The 22,903-nt window shown below is 42.9% G+C and overlaps 1 long non-coding RNA gene across 1 annotated transcript; it reads right to left on the bottom strand.

Annotated features, from left to right (window-relative positions):
- Positions 1-14,360: 14,360 nt before the first annotated feature.
- Positions 14,361-17,854, bottom strand: LOC121028505 (uncharacterized). The gene is made up of 2 exons (XR_005789271.1): positions 17,722-17,854; positions 14,361-17,435 (listed from the first exon to the last, which is right to left on the bottom strand). It is a non-coding gene; the product is annotated as an uncharacterized LOC121028505 (long non-coding RNA).
- Positions 17,855-22,903: the final 5,049 nt, after the last annotated feature.

Genomic DNA, 22,903 nt, shown 5'->3' with positions numbered 1-22,903 from the left:
TATATATACCACATCTTCTTTATCCATTCATCCATCAATGGACATTTCTATACTTTGGCTACTATTGATAGTGATGCAACATTGGGGTGCATGTGCCCCTTCGAAACAGCACACCTTGGATAAATACTTAGTAGTGCAATTGCTGGGTCATAGGGTAGTTCTATTGTCAATTTTTTGAGGAACCTCCATACTGTTTTCCAGAGTGGCTGCACCAGTTTGCATTCTCACCAGCAGTGCAAAAGAGATCCTCTCTCTCTGCATTCTCACCAATATCTGTTGTTGTCTGAGTTGTTAATGTTAGGCATTCTCACAGGTGTAAGGTGGTATCTCATTGTGGTTTTGATTTGTATTTCCCTGATGATGAGTGATGTTGGACATTTTTTCATGTGTCAGTTGGCCATCTGGATGTCTTCCTTGGAGAAGTGTCTATTCATGTCTTTTGCCCATTTCTTCACTGGATTGTTCATTTTTTGGGTGTTGAGTTTGATACGTTCTTTATAGATTTTGGATACTAACCCTTTATCTGATATGTCATTTGCAAATATCTTCTCCCATTCTGTCGGTTGCCTTTTAGTTTTGCTGATTGTGTCCATTGCTGTGCAGAAGCTTTTTATTTTGATGAGGTCCCAATAGTTCATTTTTGCTTTTGTTTCCCTTGCTTCTGGAGATGTGTTGAGTAAGAAGTTGCTGTGGCCGAGGTCAAAGAGGTTTTGGCCTGCTTTCTTTGATGGTTTCTTTGATGGTCTTACATTGAGGTCTTTCATCCATTTTGAGTTTATTTTTGGTTATGGTGTAAGAAAGTGGTCCCGGTTCATTTTTCTGCATGTTGCTGTCCAGTTTTCCCAATACCACTTTCTGAAGAGACTGTCTTTATTCCACTGGATATTCTTTCCTGCTTTGTCAAAGATTAGTTAGCCATATGTTTGTGGGTCCATTGCTGGGTTCTCTATTCTGTTCCATTGATCTAAGTGTCTGTTTTTGTGCCATATATATTAAGATTTTAAGTCTCATGTCTGCAAGGTGTGTTGGAAACATTATTCAAAGTTTCCATTTGCCTTTTAATGTTTTTTTACAGTGTTTTAAAATATATATACAGACATTTTTAGTTTACACTGTATCATATTCACTGATCTTTTTCCTTATGTTCTATTTTAATGGCATATTTAGAAAGGATTTCCCTATCTCAAGAGAAGATGAATATTCACTTATATTCTCTTGTAGTTCTTTGCAATGTCCTTTCATGACTTTATGGTCCAGTGAGGAAAACTGCAGAAAATCTGAACAACATATCCAATGACTTGATTGATTGCCTAGCTCAATATCTACTTTGCTGCCATTTTTAAAATGCCTCTCTTGGGGAAGGACAGGATTCCGTGCCATTTTGTGGGTCTCCCGGGAGCAGCCTATCATTCTGACTCGGGGACTTTCATTCCTCCTTCTCACAAGGCTTTATTTCCTATTTCAGAGTTTGCCTGCTTGAGTCAAGATTATTTCTTTGCTGCTGTTGATGGGAGCTGTGGGTTTACCATCTGTGTGCAATTGGACCACTTTTCTTTCCTCTCCAGGCTTTCCAAAGAATATACTTAGGAAAAACAAACACCTAAAGCTTCCAAAGACATTGAAAAATTGATCCAAGGACTCCAACATTTCCTTTCTTAAAAAAAGAAAAGAAAAGAAAAAAAAGGGAGAGAGAGAATTGTCTTTGTAGATGCTTGATAAACCTTGTCCCTGCAGGAACGGTTCCACCCAGGAGACCACCCTCTACCTGGCTGTGATCCGAGCAATAAGGTTGTTTTCCAAGCCCCACCGGGCATTCTTGCTGAGTGATAGGAAGACTCAGAGTATTGAACTGCATCTTCTCAGCTGTCACTGGAAGTAAGAGAAAGATAATTTAAGTACAGGAGAGTCCCACACTGCTGGCATAGGCTCTCTTGCTAGACAAACTTTACCAAGTGCAGAGTAAATGAGATACATCCTAGATGTTTGAACAAGAAGCTGGCAGCCAAGCAAGTGGACCCATTTGTGAGTGAAATGCCTGTGAATATACTCTGCTTAGAATATTTCTCCCTCCCTGGTTTAAGTAAAAATAAAGAAAAATATTTTCTCTGCATGATTCATTCTTTATCCCGTGACCTCACCAGATTTCTCCCTCCCCATATTACAATGACCACCGAAGTCTTTCAAGAGAGCTCTCCAAGAGAAGCGTTTTCTCCCTGTAATGATAAAGATGTAAATGAGAGATGCTTCTGCTGAGATGGGGGAGGGGGGACAGGCCCAGTTCACCTGAATTCTTAGAAAACATTATTGTGTTAATCACAGTTTTCTTCCTTTCCCACCCCCACTCCCCATTCCTGCAGAAGAGGCAGGCATGCCAATGTATCTGCAGCCCTGAGGTAGGATCGGGTGCCAAGTGTGAAGTGAGCACCAACCTGCCTCTCCCGGAGGAACAGGAGGACAAGAGGGTGCCTAGGAAATAGCACCTTTTAGTCACTTTCAGTGTCTTCTCTCATAGACATACTTAAAACAGTCTTTGGCTAAGGAATGCAGGTTTGTGGGGGGCAAAAGAAAATTAAAAGTAGAGATGAGAAATTAGGGGCTCCTGGGTGGCTCAGTCAGTTGAACTTCTGACTCTTGATTTTGGCTCAGGTCATGATCTCACAGTCGTGATCTCACAGTCATGACCTCACGGCCATGATTTCACGGTTCGTGTGGAGTCTGCTTAAGGTTCTCTCTCTCTCAGGGTACATGAGTGACTCAGCCAGTTAAGCTTCCAAGTTCGGCTCAGGTCACGATCTCAGGTTTATGGGTTTGAGCCCTGGTCAGGCTCTGTACTGACAACTCAGAGCCTGGAGCTGCTTCGGATTCTGTGTCTCCCTCTCTCTCTGCCCCTCCCCTATTTGTGCTCGTGTGCTCTCTCTCTCTCTCTCTCTCAAAAATAAATAAACATCAAAAAAATTAAAGATTCTATCTCCCTCTGCCCCTCCTCTGCTCACTCGCTCTCGCTCAAAAAAGAAAAGAGAAATAAAAGAAATGAGAAATAGTGAGAAGTTCAGTCCATCATACTACCACACGCTACTTAATAATCAACTTACACCAACAATACACTTTCTATTTTAGGACAGTTTAGATTTATAGATCTATTGCAAAGACAGCACAAAGAGTTCCCAGATACCCCATTTCCCCTATCATTAACATCTTACAGTAGTATGGTACATTTGTTACAATTAAAAAATCAATATTAATATGTCATTATTAACCTAAAGTCCATACATCATTTATATTGTCTTAGTTTTTGCCTAAAATCCATTGGCAAAATGTATGGATCCCGTTCCAGGATCCTGACCAGGATACCACATGACATTTGTCATGTCTCCTTAGGTTCCTCTGGGCCATGACAGTTTCTCAGACTTTCCTTGTTTTTGATGGCCTTGAGAGTTTTGAGGAATACTGGTCAGGTGTTTTGTGGAATGGCCCTCAGTTTGGGTTTGCCTGATTAGACTGGGTTAATGTGTTTTTAGGAGGAAGACCACAGAGGCCAAGAGCCATTCTCACTACATTGTACGAAGGACAATAGTATCAATATGCCTGACTGCTGATGTGATGAGCCTTGATCACCCCGCTTGAGGTAGTGTTCGTCAAGTTTCTCCACTGCAAAGTTCCCCTTTGTCTCCCCGCCTCCCACGGCACTCTCAGCAGGACCCAGGCCCAGGCCACACTCAGGGAGTGAGGAGTTACTCTCCCTGAGGGGAAAGTATCTACGTTCGTTACTGGAGTTCTTTTCCATTTGTCTCTTCTTCCCCATTTATTTATTCACTCAATACAAATATACTTATTTATATTACTGTTGATTTGTGGACATTTATTTTGTACTTCAGGTTATTACCCAATACTACTTTAACCAATAAGCATTTAAAAAAATTTTTCATAATGAAGAATTTTGAATACATACAAAAATAAACAAAATAGTATAATAAGCCCTCATATCCCAGTCACCCAGCCCCAATCACTGGTAAGCCAAGGGCAATTCCACACTCCAAACATCATATCAGTCCATCCCAAAATATTTCTGTATGTAACTCTAAAAGACAAGGATTTTTTTTAATTTTATTTTTTTAAATTTACATCCAAATTAGTTAGCATATAGTGCAACAATGATATCAAGAGTAGATTCCTAATGCCCCTTACCCATTTAGCCCATTCCCCCTCCCACAACCCCTCCAGTAACCCTCTGTTTGTTCTCCATATTTATGAGTCCCTTATGTTTTGTCCCCCTCCCTGTTTTTATATTATTTTTGTTTCCCTTCCCTTATGTTCATCTGTTTTGTCTCTTAAAGTCCTCATATGAGTGAAGTCATATGATATTTGTCTTTCTCTGATTAACTTCGTTTAGCATAATAACCTCCAGTTCCATCCACATAGTTGCAAATGGCAAGATTTCATTCTTTTTGATTGGCGAGTAATACTCCATTGTATCTATATACTACATGTTCTTTATCCATTCATCCATTGATGGACATTTGGGCTCTTTCCATACTTTGGCTACTGTTGATAGTGCTGCTATAAACATTGGGGTGCATGTGTAAAAGATGAGGATTTTTTAAAAAAATAACCATAACACAATGACCACAGGTAAAACGATTAACAACAAATTCTGTAGAGCAAATAGTCAATATTCAAATTTTGAATTGTTTCATAATCATATAGTTTTTCTTTTAAATTAAAAAAAATTAATGCTTTTATTTATTTTTCAGAGAGAGAGGGAGAACGAGCACAAGTGGGGAAGGGGCAGAGAGAAAGGGAGACAGAGAATCCAAAGCAAGCTCCAGGTTCTGAGCTGTCAGCACAGAGCCCAACACAGGGCTCAAACTCTCGAACTGATCATGACCTGAGCTGAAGTCGGACACTTAACCGACTGCGTCACCCAGGCGCCCCTACAGTTTTTCTTTTAAATCAGCATCCAAATAAGATCCATATATTGTGATTGGTCAATGTGTTCTTTAAATCTTGTTGTTGTTGCTGTTGTTGTTTTTAATCTTTAAATTGCCCCTTTCTCTCTCTCTCCAACCTCTCTCTCTCTCTCTTTCGAGACTTGGAATTTATTTATGAAAGAATCAGTTGTATATCCTGAGAGTTTTCCAGTCTGGATTTTGCTGATGGCATTCGTGGTAGTCCAGTATTCCTCTGGCCTCTGTCATTCCTTTAAATTGGTAATTGGGGGGCGCCTGGGTGGCGCAGTCTGTTAAGCGTCCGACTTCAGCCAGGTCACGATCTCGCGGTCCGTGAGTTCGAGCGTCGCGTCAGGCTCTGGGCTGATGGCTCAGAGCCTGGAGCCTGTTTCCGATTCTGTGTCTCCCTCTCTCTCTGCCCCTCTCCCGTTCATGCTCTGTCTCTCTCTGTCCCAAAAATAAATAAACGTTGAAAAAAAAAAATTAAATTGGTATTTGGATCCAGAATCATTAGCAGTTGAAAAGCATACATCAGTGGTCAGTGAATGATGGAACAGAAGTGATCCATACCTGTTAGTGTGACCAAGGATACAGAAGTTGGCCTGGGTGAAGCCATGTTCAAGCCTTAGACCAGTGTTGCCTTGAGGTGGGTAAGTGCGGTAGGCCTTCAGATCCTCAGCCTTGTCTGAAGCAGCCCGAAGAATGCTTGCCAGACACTGAAAAATGATATCATCCTCACTTAGCATGCTCTGAAAACAGAATCCCCACAGAAATCAGATTCAAAGAAGTCTGCGTAGATCTAAATCTCCTGTTTCTACTAACTTTCACATGTTGTTAAGGTTCTCTATAAGCAGATAGAAGTTGATAATTTTCTGAACTGTTAGGATTCCTGTGACCTGTGATTAGAACCAGCTACATAACAGGTATGAAGCCCAAGTATGCAGATGTAGGGTTCTTGCTCAAAATATTTAAGAATTTCAAGATGGCAACAGCCAAGCATTAAGCCCAGCATTGGGCCCCTCTAAACATTGGAGCCTGTGGACTGCAGGGCCCAGGAAGCTGGTCCTGCCGGCCGTGCTCCTTAACAGTTGAAATGGGGAGATGAATACTCATTATCTTCACCCATCACACACTCGAAGGAAAGGCACCTCTACAGAACAGAGCAATTCCAACCCCAGAAATCACTGAGTTCTTTGTGGACCCCCATGGGACATTGACACTTACATCCCTCCATGACAAATCTCTGCTTCTCTGACTCATGGACACCCAGCGGCAACACTGCGGAGGCCCTGACTGTGCATCCAGGGTACTTTAGAACTGCTTCATGGTTTGTTACATTGCGCGGGGGTAACACTGCACCAGAGAAGTTCAGATTCCAAGATCTCATCTCCATTATTGTGGTTATGTGGGAAAAGCATCTTGTTCTTAAGAGACACATGCATGGGACACCTGGGTGGCTCAGTCAGGTGAGCAGTGGCACTCAGGTCATGATTTCGGGGTTTGTGAGTTTGAGTCCCACGTCGGGCTCTGTGCTGACAGAGCCTGGAGCCTTCTTCAGATTCTGTATCTCCCTCTCTCTGTGCCCCACCTCCCATTCACGCTCTGGTTCTGTGTCTCTCTCAAAAATAAACATTAAAAAATTTAAAAAGGAAGAGATACAGGCTTAAGTATTTGCGGGTAGGGCATCAGAATGCCTGCAACTGATTTTCAGATGGTTCAGGGGTATGTTTTGTGTGTGTGTGTGTGTGTGTGTGTGTGTGTGTGTACAATATATTAATATGTATGTAGTGGTAAGGGACAGACTAATTGTGCACTGTGGAAATGTGGACAAAGAACATTCCAGAACAGGGAACCACAGAAGCAAAGCCATGAACCAGAGTGCCCTAGCCTGGCAGACAATGTGGCAGAGCTAAAAGCCTACATTCTGGGTTTCAAAACCAAACAGGTATCCCTTATAGATGCCACTGTATCCTATCATAGTGTAATTTATCACTATAAGAACCTACCCTGTCCTGTAGTTTGTTTCTCTCCCAACTAGAATATAAGCTCAGTAGAGAGGGGACCTATTTTCTTATTCACCCCATATCCCTGTATCCCAGCACCAGAACAGTGCTACAAGAGTAGAAACTCACTAAGTGTGTGCTGCCTCAGTGACAACGCATGAATAAATAGTCAAAATGATCGTTTACCCCAAGAACGTCAAGAGCTCATTTTCCCCTGGTTCTGCATGCTGCTGGCCTGAGGGCCAATCAGTAATGTCAGTTGCACAGAGAAGCTCTGTTCTGTATGAACAGAGTTTGGACCCCATGGTCCCTTTCCCTGGGTGGGCTCTCCTAAACGCGTGTGTGGGGGCGTAGGGTGCTCAGTTGATACGGGTGTTACTTCTTCTTTGCTCAGCAACTCTCACCAGAAACAGGAATTCAAAGATGCAAGGGTTCAAATGCCACTAAGACCCCTCGCCAAGCTCCCCAGTGGGCTTCAGTGTTAGAATTGATCTCTTAACGTTTAGCCATAACCCACTGACTGATTTTATTATTATAATTTTTCACTTTGGAAACACACAGTAGCAATCTGTATTTAAAGGGAGATTTAGGGGCGCTTGGGTGGCTCAGTCGGTTAAGCACCTGATTTTGGCTCAGGTTATGATCTCACAGTTCCTGAGTTGGGCTCCGGATGGGGCGAGCTCCAGCCCCTGCTTCCGGTGAGTTTGGAGCCCCACCTTGGGCTCCAAGCTGACAGTGAGGAGCCTGCATGGGATTCTCTCTCTTTCCCTCTCTCTCTCTCTCTCTCTCTCAAACATAAATAAACATTAAATACACACACACGAAACTTATAAATAAATAAATAAATAAATGGCGATTTACATTACTTTGCTCAGAATATTGATGATCTGGCAGATTACAGAGGATCCAGGGCCACACTTTTTCATCACTTTTAGCCTATTCTGGTGCCTAGATAAAAAGGGAAAGAAAATAATTGTCTGGGAGATCGAATAAAATGATAGTTCTGGACCTTAAAAACCAGAGTTGGATACATGCCACAGGGCCGAACTCTCTTGTCAAACATGTTTTAAGAACAGCAGGTTTCTTAAGCATAGCACCGCATGTGGTACTGGGAAACCTGAGAGGCTGCTTCTCGGCCTTGGAAACGTGTGCATTTATTCTTCTTTAAACACGTTGAGATTGTCAAATATTTAAAGTAAAAATAGGACATGCCGTGTCATAGAAATAAGATTTGTGAGTCAAATGTGGTCTGTATGTCAGAGAGCAAACACTGGAAGTATCTCAGGAACTAGCTCGAGAAGCCTGAAAGTCTAACACGGTTTTGATATCATTCCCCAAAGCCAAGAAAACAAAATAAAGATTAGGCCAAAGTATTCCGATGTTTCTCTCTGCTAGTGAGTTTAAAATCTTCTTAGGGAACAGTCGAGCTGTTTAGACAAAAAGAGCAACAGTCCTCCCTTGGCCTTGACACAGGTAAAACTTCTTAAGAGACTTGGCCCTTTGCCTCAGGTGAAAGCTAGACACACCAAGTGCACAGACATATCAGCAATGGAGGTGATTCCCTTCCAGGAACAAATACCAGTCTAGTTATTTGGCAAATGAATAGGTAAGCGTCCTGTTGGCAGACAGATAAAACTGAAGCAAACAGATGCTTGGAAGTTTCTGTCACTTCTCTCAGAACCAAAGATGCAGAAAGCTGGTCCTATAACCAGCCCACTACCGACTAGGAACATGGGCGTTAAATCATCCATTGCAGCAGAGCTCATGTCATACAGGTGACTAATGTAACCAATCTAAATACATCTAATAATAGACACATGCTTTAGAAGAATTGTCATCTAGCTTTCATCAGAAGCCATCGTAAGTTCTAAGAACAAACGTAAAACTACTAGCAAGATTAAGCAGATTCCTTCAGGTGTAAGCAAGGGTCTGGAGATGACCTGGGCAATATAAGCAAAGGTTGAGTTCGTTGTGTTCTTTTTCTTTGAGGCTTTACTTCTGTTTCTTTTGCTTTCAGGCTGGGGCAAGCCCTTTCTTAAGAAACCAAACAGGTAAGAACAGATGTGGTAACATGTGCTGTTGAGCTGTTTTCTACAACACCCAACTTATGCGATAACAGTATTTTTAAAAATAGTTGGAAACTTGAAACTGATCTCTAAGACCTATGTCTAAATATTAGTCAGATGACTTTAAAAGATCAGCCTTGGGGTGCCTGGGTGGCGCAGTCGGTTAAGCGTCCGACTTCAGCCAGGTCACGATCTCGCGGTCCGTGAGTTCGAGCCCCGCGTCAGGCTCTGGGCTGATGGCTCGGAGCCTGGAGCCTGTTTCCGATTCTGTGTCTCCCTCTCTCTCTGCCCCTCCCCCATTCATGCTCTGTCTCTCTCTGTCCCAAAAATAAATAAATGTTGAAAAAAAAAATTTTTAAAAGATCAGCCTTTCACTAATTCACTGGGGGGAAAAATGTTTGTTACATATGTATGTTGGAAGCAAACAACACCTGCAAGTTTTAATCTCCTTTTCTTAAATTCATACAAATTAAATAGTAATGTCTATCCCATTGTTGCCACTGGCTAGAAAACAAATAGCCCCACACTAAGACTCTCAGCAAAGGGTGCTGATCGCATAATGCATTTGGTTTCTCTTGTTTATAATATACACCATTCATCCTGTCTTTTTACTGAGCCTACTGTGTGCAAAGGAGTACACGAAAGGCTGTGGTGCACAGAGAGGGGATTCACGTGGGGATCATTTTGCATGAGATGTCTAGGATAAGGAACACATGGGACTGGGAACTGAGAAATTGAGTTCTAGTCCCAGCTCTGTCACCAGCTATGTGACTGCGACTCTTGGCAAATCACTTAACGCCTGGAGGCCTCACTCTCTTCACCTATCAAATGAGAAAGAAACTAGATCAGTAATTCTTAACCTGGGGTCCTCGCCCCCCAAGATGTTCAAAGATAATATCTGGGGGTCTATAAACTTGTATGGGAGAAAATATTGCATTTTGTTTCCAGTAACCTTTAACCAAAAATGGGCATTTTCTCCCATTGTGAATGTCGTCAACAAGCTACAGCATTATTTGCCGTATATTAGCTGGGTTTTGTTACCAATAGAAACCATAGGCATCTTCATATTATATGACAGTTGTTGCAGATATCTTGAAATATTGCTTGGGCTCACTGTTACTTTGAAATTATGATAAGGATTAGAACTTCTTAGAGTTTTTAAAATTAATATGTTAATAAAGAGCATATATATATTACCATATTACAAATTGGTTTTAAAAAAAAACACTGAAAATTCTACCTCATACCCATTACGATGGCTACTACTAAAAAATCAGAAAATAACAAGTGTTGGTGGGGATGTGGAGAAATTGGCACCTTCGTGCACTGTTGGTAGGAATGTAAAATATGAAGCTACTGTGGAAAACAGTATGGTGGGTCCTCAAAAAATTAAAAATAGAATAGCTGTATGATCCAGCAACTCTAGTTTTGGGTGTATGCCCAAAAGAATCAAAAACAGGGACTCAGACAGACATTTGTATGCCCACGTTCACAGCAGCAATATTCACAATAGCCAAAAAGTAGAAATAACCCAAATGTTCATCGACAAATGAATGGCTAAGCAAACTGGAATACTATTCAGGCATTAAAAGGATGGAAATTCCGACTCAGGCTACAACATGGATGAATACTGAGGACATTATGCAAAGTAAAATAAGCCAGTCACAAAAGGGCAAATGCTGCATGATTCCATTTGTGTGAGGTAATAAAAGTAGTCAAATTCCTATGGACAGAAAGTAGAATAGTGGTGGCCAGGGGCTTGGGGGACTGGGAAGAATGGGGACTTATTGGTTAATGGGTACAGAGTTTGTTTTGCAAGATGAAAATAGTTCTGGAGATGGATGGTGGTGATGGTTGCATAACAGAGCGAATGGACTTAATGTCACTCAACCGGTATATTTAAAAATGATTAAGGGGCGCCTGGGTGGCTCAGTCGGTTGAGCGTCCGACTTCGGCTCAGGTCATGATCTCACGGTCAGTGGGTTGGAGCCCCGCATCGGGCTCTGTGCTGACAGCTCAGAGCCTGGAGCCTGTTTCAGATTCTGTGTCTCCCTCTTTCTCTTACCCTCCCCTGTTCATGCTCTCTCTCTGTCTCAAAAATAAATAAATGTTAAAAAATAAATAAAAATAAAAATGGTTAAGATGGCAAGTTTTAAGTTATGTGTGTTTTATCAGAATGAAAAACATAAAAATAAACAATAATATATCAATAATATATATTGATAAATATCAATAATGTATATTGATAACTTTATCTCAACATGATTGACATTTCTGGAATCTTAGGCATTTTATTTTATGCATTTAAAAATATTATTCTGGGGGTGCCTGGGTGGCGCAGTCGGTTAAGCGTCCGACTTCAACCAGGTCACGATCTCACGGTCCGTGAGTTCGAGCCCCGCGTCGGGCTCTGGGCTGATGGCTCAGAGCCTGGAGCCTGTTTCCGATTCTGTGTCTCCCTCTCTCTCTGCCCCTCGCCCGTTCATGCTCTGTCTCTCTCTGTCCCAAAAATAAATAAACGTTGAAAAAAAATTTTTTTAAATATTATTCTGTAAGGGAAGGGAAGCAAAAATAATAGAAAATAGGGAGGGGACAAAACATAAAAGACTCTTAAATATAGGCAACAAACGGGGCACCTGGGTGGCTCAGTCAGTTAGGCGTCTGACTTTGGCTCAGGTCATGATCTCTCAGTTCATGAGTTCAAGCCCCATATCGGGCTCTGTGCTAACAGCTGGATCCTGGAGACTGCTTCAGATTCTGTGTCTCCCCCTCTCTCTGCTCCTCTCATGCTCCTTCTCTGCCTCTCGATAATAAGTAAACGTTAAAAAATTAAAAAAAAAAAACTACACGGAACAAACAGAGGGTTGCTGGAGGGGTAGTGGGAGCGGGGATGGGCTCAATGGGTAAGGGACATCAAGGAATCTACTCAGGAAATCATTGTTGCACTATGTGCTAACTAACTTGGATGTAAATTAAAAAATTAATTAACCCGAAAAAAATTATTCTAGAAGAGGTCAACAAGCTTTACAAGAATGCCAAAAGGACCCATGACGCAAGAAGATTAAAAACTTAAAAAATTCAGAAGCGTTTTTCAGTTTTGAAATTCCGTAATCCTCTGCAATGGAAAAGGAAGCAAGAGAAAAATTGTTGTTTCATAAAATGGATGACTATAGCTATACATAGGAATAGTTAAACCTTCACTATACATTAATGGTTTTTCTTAATAAAATTTTTTTTTTAATTTTTTTTTCAACATTTATTTATTTTTGGGACAGAGAGAGACAGAGCATGAACGGGGGAGGGGCAGAGAGAGAGGGAGACACAGAATCGGAAACAGGCTCCAGGCTCTGAGCCATCAGCCCAGAGCCCGACGCGGGGCTCGAACTCACGGACCGCGAGATCGTGACCTGGATGAAGTCGGATGCTTAACCGACTGCGCCACCCAGGCACCCCAATTAATAAAATTTTTAAGCTGGATTCAGAAATATTGAAAATGTTCTTTAAGTTCCAAGTAAGAGCAATCATATTATATATAGGCTGCCTTTTTCTTCAAAATACTCACCTTGAGAATCTTATCAGGTACTCTATGAATTATTTTAAATATTGATTATAACTCATCAAGTCAGGGGTTTTCCAACATTTACCAAGATGCTATAGCAGACTTTTGTATCATTTTGCATATAGGAGAAAAGATCTCTTTCTACTTTCTTAATATCTTGACTTCAAATGGGGAGAGGAAAGTATCTCAGATCTTTAAGGCACTTTATCTGCTCGGACCCTCCTGGATATAGGAACTGGGTATGTTTGATCCAGCCTCCCATTCCCTGCCCTAATTGGTCCCCCCACAGGAGGGAGGGGCAGTTTAGGCAAAAGGTCAGAAGGAATCTCCTTCTTCAGGGAGAAGCAAAGACCTCTTTCTCCATTCTGTTTCCCTTACCTGATCCCCAAGTTTTGTCTAATTACCTAAGCTGTAAGTAGGTCATTCTCAGTTGTAAAGGGTTTGTATATAAACTGTTAAATAGTATGCCATTTTTATAAACTGCATGTTCTACAGAATGACTTCATAAGCATCATCTCAGTGGTCCTTAACCAATGTGACTTTGTCCTCCAGGGGAGACAGCTTTGGTTTTCGGGACTGGAGGGTAGGGGCATGCTGCTGGCATGTGGTAGATAGGGGGCGGGGCCAGGGATGCTGCAATGCACAAAACAGATCCCCACAACAACTGTCGGGCTCAGAGCGACATAATGTCATGGTTGAGGAATCCTGTTTTACCTGATTTTGTTCAGAAGAAAATAATTCCCGGATGTCTCTTGAGAACCATCTTAGATGAGGGATGGTGGCAAGAGAGGAGAACGTCAAATCATGTTGAGTACTTTGGGCTTTATTTATGAGTCCTTAAAAAAAAAAAAAAAAGATTTTATTTTTAAGTAATCTCTACACCCAACGTGGGATTTGAACTCACAACCCTGAGATCAAGAGTTCAATGGTTTACCAACTGAGCCAGCGAGGTGCCCCTACTTATGAGTACTTTTAATGCTCACATAACCATGTGTTTTAGGTATTTTCTCATTTGTGCAAGTGAAGCAATAGGCTCATTATACAAGTCTCTCATTTGGGTCATAAAGTGACAGAACTAGTCTGACCCTGAAGCCTCTGTGCTGTCTGTTATGTGGGCTGTAAGTACTGAAAATTCAGCTAGCGTGTAACAGGATGAACCTACTCTTTATTAAGCCCTTCCATGCTGTGGATGGAGACATAGGGGCTCATACAATACTCTTTCTAGCCCAATTCTTTGTTGCTAAAGCACTATACAAAAGCAGTATTAGATTGTTCTGGGGAATAGAAATGAATTGAGGAGAAACAATGAACCCTCATGAAAATACTAAATAACAGCGCACTATATTATAGCCCAGCAGATTGAATTGAAATGATAGCTCAGTATACTGACAAGTGTTGAATTTGCTTGGCATCAACAGTGAGTGCCATTGGAGTTGAGAAGGGGACCTGGTGTTTGTTGGAGTGGACAGCAAGGCTTCATGGAAACAGTGAGAACTGAGCTTTCAGAGACCATAGGAGGAATGAAAGAATCAAATTTGTTTTCGAGAAGCAAACTATGGAAGCAGTGGGTAGGTCTCCAGGAGGCAAGACCAGCGGCTAGAAGACAACTTTTGAGACCAAAGAGATAGTCAAGGCCGGAGAGGGTGAGAGTCTGAGGCTTGCAAACTGCTGCAGGGATGGAAGGAGGCCCCATTCGAGTAGTGGTGGAGATGATAGTAAAAGAAATTAAAAAATACCAACTGAGATTCATAAAACAATTACTATATGCTAGGCACTGTTCCAAGGATGCGATGGGAATTATTTTATTAATTCATTCAATAAATAGCTGAGTTTCTGCTATATCACAGACACAGATCCAGAGATAGCAGTGAATAAAAAAACCAACAAAAATCCTTGCTCTCATAGAGCTTATATTCTACTTGGGGAGACAGACAATAAAAAAGCTAAATTAAAAAAAAATAGTTAGATAGTGCTAAGAGCTAAAGGGAAAAAATAATGCAGGAAAAGGGAAAATGCAGTGTTGAGGAGGGGTGTAAAAATCTTAGATAGCAGAGTCCATAAAGACCTCAATAAAAGGTGAGATTTGAATAGACCTAAAGGAATGAGGGACCTAGCCACAAAGATATCTGGGGAAGAGTCTTCCATTCAGAGAGAATAGCAGGTGCAAAGTCCCGGAGGCAGGAGCATACGTGATAAGTTCCAGTAGCAGTGGGAAGGTTGGTTTGGCCAGTCTCAGGTGAAGGAGGGGAAGAGAAATTATGAAAGTGGTAAAAGCAATAATAGGGTCCCAGTCTCATGGGACCTTGAAAGCCATGATAAGAACTTTGGTTTTTACTCCGAGTGACTGTCACTGGAACATGCTGAGCAGAAGAGTGACATGATGTAACTTGAATTTTTTCTGATTTTTGAGACTAGATTGCAGAAACAAGGGCAGGATCAGAGAAACCACTAGTGCTGTAATCCAGGAGAGAGACGATGGTGGCTCCGAACACAGTGGTTGCAATGCAGGTGATGAGAAGTGATCACTTTCCGGTTACAGTTGAAGATACACAAAGTCTATAAAATTTGCTAATGGATCAGATATAGTGTGTGCGCGCGCGCGCGTGTGTGTGTGTGTGTGTGTGTGTGTGTGTACACGATCGAGAGAGAGACACCAAGGGTATTTCTAATGGTTTTGGCTGAGCTGCTGGAAAAAAATGGAATTGGCTTTAACTGACATGGAGAAGACTGTAGGAAGAGCAAGCTATTTTTGCAGGGAAGCAGACATTGGGAGTTCAGTTTGGGACCTGTTAGATTAGGGATGTCAAGTTGGCAGCTGGATAATTTGGGCTGGACTTCAGAGGAGTGGTCTGCATTGGAGATATAAAAATGCAGGAATTTTCAGCATGTAGGTGATGTTTAAAGCCATGAGACTGGGTGAGATCGGCTAAGGAGCGAATAGGTAGAAAAATGAAAGGGTCCCAGGACTAACCCCTGGGCCTGCTGACATTCAGAGGTTGTAGAATTGAAGAAGAAGCTATTACAGGACAGAAAGATGGAGCAGCCAGAAAGGCGGGAGAAAGACCAGGCAAGCGTGCTGTCCTGAAAGCCAAGTGAAGAAAGAGTTCCAAGGAGAAGAGAGTCAAGAATCCGTACAATGCTGCTGATAGATCAAGTTAGATGAGGGTTGGGAAATAATTACTGGATTTATCAATACGGGGTCATGGGTACTATGTCAAGAGCACTTTCTGAGTGGAGATTCAAGCAATAATAGGAGGAGAGAGGTTGGTGTCTGTGAGTGTAGACCATTCTCTCTGGGAGTTTTGCTCTAGAGAATGAGGGGAATACAGCAGTGCAAGATGGGGAGCTGGGGTCCCAAGATGGGGAGATGGGGAGATTTTTCTTAAGACAGGAGAGACAACAGTATGTGTGTAGCTGATGGAAATGACCTTGTGGAGACCGAGAAACTGATGAAGAAAGGGGGGAGAATTTAGTAGTGAGAGGGGCGGGCTCTAAGACGCTGGAAGCGAGTTGATCTTAGCATAGAGCTAAGTTCAGCTATAGAAGCAGGACAGCACAAGGAGAATACAAGCATAGATAGATGCTTCACATTTAAATTAGTTAAACATTAAATAAAATTTATAACCTGTTTCCTTCTGTTGCACTAGTCACATTTCAGGTGTTTAGCAACCAACCACTTGTGACTAAGGCTATGCCATCCGGACAGAGTAGATTAAATATTTCCATCATGAGCTCCCGAAGTTCCTTTGGCCAGTGCTTGTCTAAGGTAAGGCCGTGGGGGTGAGCAATTGAGGTCCGGTAGGTGGAGGACAGGGTCATTGGAGGAGAAATCAGAGCGTTGGAAAGCTGATCTGTGTGTCCTTTGAGATGACTAAGACTAAGATTCTGGGGAAAGTGAAGGTGAGACAGATATCAAAATGATCAAAATGTGGTAACAATGACTGGAGCCTGGTCTAGAGGTAGCAACAAGGAGCAAAAAGAGCTCCATCCCACCTCCAGCCCCATGGAAGAGATCCAACCACCACTGCAGAGGCTGCAGGGGAAGCAGTGTCCCTAGGGGACAGAGCCAAGTTTCAGTTAGGGAGGTGAAAGGAACACTCCGAGGAGATAGAGTGAAAGGAAGATTCTGCCGATGACTGACCCAAGTTCCAGAGGGCCGGAGATGGGGAGGAATGCCAGATGAGGTCAGGAAATAGGGTGGGCATTAGACTCCCAGGGATGAGAGGTCACCTGGGGGTCTCATGGGGAGGGACATCAGTGAGGATAGGGGACATGGTGAGGTCAGCCCTGGCAGATTGGGAGGGACCGAGGGATCTTGACAGGAGCTACACATGTTCTGGGATCCCCCTGGATGGCTGCTGGGAGAGGTGTGATTCTGGCACAGGGGTGGCCTAACACTGGGCCCTCTTCTGGCTGCTGCCTAACGGTAGCCTTATCTGATCTCCACAACACAGGGAAGGGAGTACGGCCATTACTCCAATTGCACAGAAGGCAGGTAGGATGTAAAATCAACAGGACTTGGTGAATGGAGGGCCTGAAGTTGCAGGTTGAATCTGGTCTTAATTACCAGTGGGGAAGTTAAGAAGGGAGTCTACTTGGATGTGAAATTGGAGGAGGTGAAGGGTCTGGGAAGCAGATTCTCCCATTCCTGTTTAGCAGGCTTTGAGTGGCAGGTGCAGACAGGGAAGATTGGTAAATGGAAGGGAGTTGAAGATGCTCAGAAATACAGAAGTAGGCTTGGCTCATGTGTCTGGGCAGGAGAGGTTGATTTGCAAGTCAGCAGGCCAGGCAGAGCAGATTTCTCAGTCCTAGGTCTTCCCAGGTAGAGGTCTTACTACCACAGGGAAAGCGGAATTGTTTTCTAGGGGTGAGAAACAAGAAGAGATTAGAAACAGATTTCAATTTAGGAACTTGACAAAATCCCAGCTGCTGCCCTCAAACTATCCATATAATATCTTTTCCCTTGCCATGTTCTGAAGGATTTTTTCTCAATTTTATTGCTGATGTAAGGCTTATGCTTTTGAAATATTGCTTTAACAGTGACCTCTAGTGTTACAATGAGATCTCTGCTAACCGATGAGGCGGGCTGCAAACAAAAATTCCTTAACCTAAGCATCATTGCATAGATTCATTTTGCCAGAAGGTACCTTAATAAATTATTCAATCCATCCTTCTGCCTTTGGGGAGGACATCGCTTGGACAATTCCAGGTCACTTCCCTTCAAGGCAGACGTAATGGAGTTTGAGAAAGTTCAGAGAATTGCAACTAGAGTAAACAGGGAAAGAGATGTATTTTCTAGTGAGAATACTTTTTTTTAATTTTTTTATTTTTTATTTTTTTTTTCAACACTTATTTTTTTTTGGGACAGAGAGAGACAAGAGCATGAACGGGGGAGGGGCAGAGAGAGAGGGAGACACAGAATCGGAAACAGGCTCCAGGCTCTGAGCCATCAGCCCAGAGCCCGACGCGGGGCTCGAACTCACGGACCGCGAGATCGTGACGTGGCTGAAGTCGGACGCTTAACCGACTGCGCCACCCAGGCGCCCCACATTTTTTTTTTAGATAAAAAAGAAGACACTGCAGACTAGAAAGTGGGTGAGTCTAAAACGCTGAGCTAATAGAACAAACAAATCTCCAAGTGCAAGATCTAAGAGGCACCTCTTTGAAACTATGTCAAGGTCGCTTTAGCATAATATTGGCCACCACTTTGGGGCATTTGCTCTGTGCCAAGTATGCTGACAGTCCCCTTGAGGTAAGAACTTTTATTATCTCCATTTTACAGATAAGGAAATCAATGTAAAGCAATCAACTAATTAACCAGGGCAGCACAACTGGAAGGGGGCAAAATCAGGATGGGAACATAGAATTTTCCACTTCCATGTCTGTGCCCCTAACCTGTAAATGCAACAATCCTTTAATAAGCAAGAATGCTAATTTAGATAAAGGATGGCCATGAATCAGTAAATTGACAAAAGCTCAAAATTTAAGTTTGTTCAAGAAAAGTGTGGATGTGGACATGGCAGTTTGGGAACATAGGGAATCTTTTCGGGAATGGGAGGTTGGTTCCCTTTCCTTTCCCACCCGGAGCTCCTCAGTCCTAGAAAACCTCTGATCTGCCCCCCGAGTGCTGATTCTCATGTCCTTACTGCATACCAAATCTATGGACCTTCGGGGAAGAAACCCCAAGCAGATCGAGCCAGGCATTCAATCTTTGAAAATCCTCACCAGCAGAAAAAGTCTTTATGGCTAATCTAAATCCCTGTCGTTAATGCCCATTTTCTTGTATTCTGTCATCAGTGAAGATGGAAAGAGTTGACCATAATCCTGTCTAACCTTTTCTGTAGGTAAGCACTGTTGTTAAGTCACTCTCCAGCCTTCTGGTCTACCTGCCTTCACGATACATAGTCTTCATCCTTTTGACTGTCTCCATAGGTCTTGTCTCTCTCGAGGCTTTAATGCCTCCTATGGGAGCATTTCCAACCTTAAAGAGATGTTTGTGCTTGTGTATTTAATAAATCATAAAATGTCTTCCTCCATAACATTCATACAACGTTCCTCATTTTCAAAGGACTCCCATATACCTTATTTTGCTTGATTCTCACTTGTTTGTCCTTGTTTGACAGAATTGCAAGTGAGGCTCTGGAAAGTGACATGATTTGCCCAACGTCCCCTCAGGGAATAGTGGAAAAATAACAAGGTTGTCAAGAAAAGACAGCGCATGGTATTTGATGACTCAGGAAGTTAGAGACAACTTTTTAGAAGGCTTGTGAGGGCTGAAAAATAATCCTCTCTGCCTTTTCTGTTCATTTTAGTAGCTATCAGCATCTAGTAATACAAATATCCACCAAACTAAACAGAACAAAAGTACAACCTCCCTTTCTGGTCTTCTTCGGGGCTTTCATTTTATAACTGGAGCCCACACCTCTCCTTCAACTTCTAGGACTTCAGTAGCTGGCAGCTCAGTGCCACCTAATCATTATTATGGTGTTAGTCATCCTATGTGTATCAACTCATGTAATCTTCACGACGAACCTATGAGTTAGGGGCTATTTTTACCTCTTGTTTTACAGATGAGAAAACACGCACAGAAAAATTAAATAATTTGCTCAAGGTCATACAGCTAGTCCTGGTGAATATAAAGGTAACATTTATGTAAAACTCATCTGCATTCTGGGGCGCCCGGGTGGCTCAGTTGGTTTAAGTGTTCAACTCTTGATTTTGACTCGGGTCATGATCTCGCGGTTCGATTCATGGGGCTCTGGGCTGACAGCGCGAAGCTTGCTTAGGATTCTCTCTTTCTGCCTCTCTCTCAAAATAAATAAATAAACATTAACAACAACCAAAAAAAGTCATCTAGGGTGCCTGGGTGGCTCAGTCAGTTAAGAGTCCAGTCATGATCTTGAGGTCCATTGGTTCAAGCCTCGCATCAGGCTGCAACTCAGAGCCTGGAGCCTGCTTCAGATTCTGTGTCTCCCTCTCTCTCTGCCCCTCCCTGGCTTGTGTTCTCTCTCTCTCTCTCTCTCTCTCTCTCTCTCTCTCTCTCTCTCTCTCAAAAAAATAAACCTAAAAAAATTTTTTTAAGTCATCTAAATTCTGCAATTCAGCAGTGAGGATTCATTACAGACTATGACCCATAATAATACTGTAGGTAGGCAGGACAAATATGCTTCCTTTGATGCATGAAGAATTTAGATCTCAGAGAGTTAAATTGTTCAGTATTGGTGGCACCGTGAGGCCGGGCTCATATCCTTGGGCACCCATCAGTGTGGCCATATTGGTTGTTAAAATGATAAATTTGTCTATACAAGTTGGCAATGGCTACTGCCCGAGCTCCCTGAGAATCCCCATCACCCCTGCTGCCCGCGCCCCTCTCCTGCAAGCCCTCCAGAACTCCCTGTAGCCTGGCAACTCCAGGGAGCCCCTGCACCAGAGGTAGCTTTGCTCAGCCTCAGCAGGCTGCCTTTGGGAACAAGCAGAGGCTGGGCAAGGGGCCAGAGAGGACAACCCAGGACAGGGGGCTTTAAGGTATGCATAGCTGGTTTCATTTCCTCTGATTATTACCCAAAAGACAAAAATAGGGTGCAGGAAAGGCAGGGAATTATTTTCTCCTCTGTTTCTACATTAGCTGGAGAAACTCCAAGTATCTGAGCAGGGAAACAGATCCTGTCTGCAGTGTGGGGGGTGCCCTGAGGAATTTAGAGGGCCAGCATTTGGGGAGAGCCAGAGGGCTGGAAAGGAAGACTAAGGGATTTCCCTCCTTTCTGTTGGTGGATACGTGGTGATATGTACTCATGAAACCCTCCAATGCAGTGCTGGGCCCTTAACCTGGTGCTCGGTAAATATTCGTGTACTTTCTTGGCTGATTAAGGTATGATGTTGGCTGTCTTAAAGAGAGCAGTGAGGGTCTGCTTTTAGCCTTGAATTTAGTAGGGGATTATTATAGCCCCAGAGCAGACATACAGGGGCCAGGGAGGGTCACCAAATACAGAGACATTGTTTTGGTTAAAAAGAGAGAGAGAGAGAGAGACTCTGAAATGGGCCAGTAATTATAAATACTGGTGGCAAATGCCTGAATGCTGAGGCAAGAAGATGAATAGTAAGAACAGGACTGTCTTAGAAAAGACCTGGACATAACTGATTCTTCCAGAAGTAAATCCACTGGGTTGGTTCTGAGCCTCCTTGGGCCTCACGTGGGGGGAAAAAGGCAGCAGACAAAGCACCCAGCTGCCTGCACAAACACACTCAGGGCACAAGGAAGCAAGCAGAAGCAAATGCAGGAGAAATGGCACAGGGTTAGAAGTCAAGATGGTGAACGATGACCGACACGTGAAGCCTGAGAGCCAGCGAGGAGTTTGTGAAGATGTGTCACGTGGTCCAGAAAGAGGTTCCACACAGAAGCTCCTGTGGAACATAGTCGCCTTGCTGCTGCAGGCTCTGGAAGAAAGAGAAGAGAGGCATAAAAAGGAAAAGATGTTTGCATTACTTTCCCAGCTCTGTCAGCACTCTGTGACTTAAAACAACAAAACTTTATTTTCTCACAGTCCTGGAGGCTGGAAATCCAAAATCAAAGGGCTGGCAGGGCCCTGCGTCCTCTGAAGGCTGTAAGGGAGGATGCTTTTGTTTCTTCCAGCTTCTGGCCATTCCTGGCATTCCTTGGCTTGTGGCTGCATCAACTCCAATCTCTGCCTGTCTTCACATGGCCTCCTTTGCTCTGTGTCTCTTTGTGTCCCTTCTTCTTTTTATAAGAAGACTAATCATTGGATTTAGGGCTGCCCTAAATCCAGGAGGATTTCATCTCAAGATCCTTAACAAATTACATCTAATTATGTCTGCAAAGACCCTCTTTTTTTTTTATGTTTATTTATTTTTGAGAGAAAGAGACAGAGTGTGAGTGGGGGAGGAGCAGAGAAAGAGGGGGAAACAGAATCTGAAGCAGGCTCTAGGCTCTGAGTTGTCAGCACAAAGCCCGATGAGGGGCTCAAACTCATGAACTGTGAGATCATGACCTGAGCTGAAATTGGACACAGCCAACTAAGCCACCCAGGCACCCCTGCAAAGACCCTATTTCTCTTGTTTTTTTAAAATACTTTTTTATAAATGTTTTTATATATTTTTGAGAGAGAGACAGAGAGCGAGCAGGGAGGGGCAGAGAGAGAGAGGGAGACACAGAACCTGAAGCAGGCTCCAGGCTCTGAGCTGTCAGCACAGAGCCTGACATGGGGCTTGAACTCACGCATCGTGAGATCATGAACTGTGAATCCATGTGCCTAAAAGAAGCTCCTAGTCAGTGACTCTTAGCTGAGGCTGGCCCTGGGGGCCTCACCTTAGAGCCTGCAGAGTTTATGGGAAAAGATGCCTTGCTGTGAAAATCCCCTGGACATGTGCTGTTCCATGGTACAGCACGTGGGAGCCACTGTCCTTGAGGATAAGGTAAAGGTCAAATTTGCTTTTGATTGTCAACAGTCATTACATAGTTAGCTGTAGTAAGAAAAACAAGTTAATAATAAATAAATTTTCCATCTTATAAATGGATAACCACCCCCTTTGTCCATTTTCTGCAATGGGCCACACATTATACTGGGTTAGATAATGTCTCCCCCAAACTCGTGTTCAATGAAAACTGTAGAATGTGGATTTATTTAGAAATAGGGTCTTTGAGGGGGGTGCCTGGGTAGCTCAGTTGGTTGGACTCTCAGTTTCAGCTCAGGTCATGATCTCACAGTTCATGAGTTCAAGCCCATGGTGTCAGCCTAGAGCCCAACTTGGTATTTCCTCTCTCTCTCACAAAAAAAAAAAAAAAAAAAAAAAAAAGAATGTCATTCCAATTTT

Source organism: Herpailurus yagouaroundi, unplaced genomic scaffold (assembly GCF_014898765.1).
Source record: "Herpailurus yagouaroundi ecotype Mexico unplaced genomic scaffold, PumYag 28, whole genome shotgun sequence".
Classification (NCBI taxonomy): Eukaryota; Metazoa; Chordata; class Mammalia; order Carnivora; family Felidae; genus Herpailurus; species Herpailurus yagouaroundi.
The sequence above is the reverse complement of the archived record's forward strand: the minus strand, read 5'-3'. Positions and strand labels throughout refer to the sequence as shown.